Source organism: Etheostoma spectabile, chromosome 23 (assembly GCF_008692095.1).
Source record: "Etheostoma spectabile isolate EspeVRDwgs_2016 chromosome 23, UIUC_Espe_1.0, whole genome shotgun sequence".
NCBI lineage: Eukaryota > Metazoa > Chordata > Actinopteri > Perciformes > Percidae > Etheostoma > Etheostoma spectabile.
Window position 1 is genome coordinate 5310252 of NC_045755.1, and position 500 is coordinate 5310751.

The following is a 500-nucleotide window of genomic DNA, read 5'->3' on the forward strand; positions in this document are numbered from 1 at the left end:
AGGGGCAGCAGCTCCAGCAGGGGACCCCAAACTTCCCTTTCTTGAAAATTTCCCATTACAATAATTCCTCTGTTACACTTCTCTCTGTATTACAGTCATTTGGCTTTAGCATCATCAGTGTACTAAATCAGCCATGTGTCTCCACAGTGAAAGACTAAAGGTAGCTAGAATTAGCCAAAGTGTCACTACTGACCTTTTTAGGATTAAAGGACCAGATATTTCAGGCAACTGAAAATGAATTGTAACACATGGTGATAATAATTTAGGGCCCTATCTTGCACTAAGCGCAAAGCCCAACACAAGTTTCTTTGCTAGTTTTAAGACCGCAGTTGTCAATTTTCCGTCCACCCCCCACGTCGTTAAAGTAGCAGATGCACCTGCGCCCATCTGTTCGCCCATGGGTGTGCTGGTCTTACAGGGATATGTGTTCAGGTGCATTCTTGCGTATTGCTATCACGAGGCAGCAGAAAATGATCGCGCCATTGACCAACAAAAACCTG

At 44.4% G+C, this 500-nt stretch overlaps 1 protein-coding gene and 1 long non-coding RNA gene across 2 annotated transcripts in view; one reads left to right on the forward strand and one right to left on the reverse strand.

Annotated features, from left to right (window-relative positions):
• Positions 1–500, forward strand: part of abcd2 (ATP-binding cassette, sub-family D (ALD), member 2) — a 20818-nt gene that overhangs the window by 13440 nt on the left and 6878 nt on the right. The gene's annotated exons all lie outside the window — the stretch shown is intronic.
• LOC116672934 (uncharacterized) overlaps positions 1–500 on the reverse strand; it is a 17280-nt gene that overhangs the window by 4679 nt on the left and 12101 nt on the right. The gene's annotated exons all lie outside the window — the stretch shown is intronic.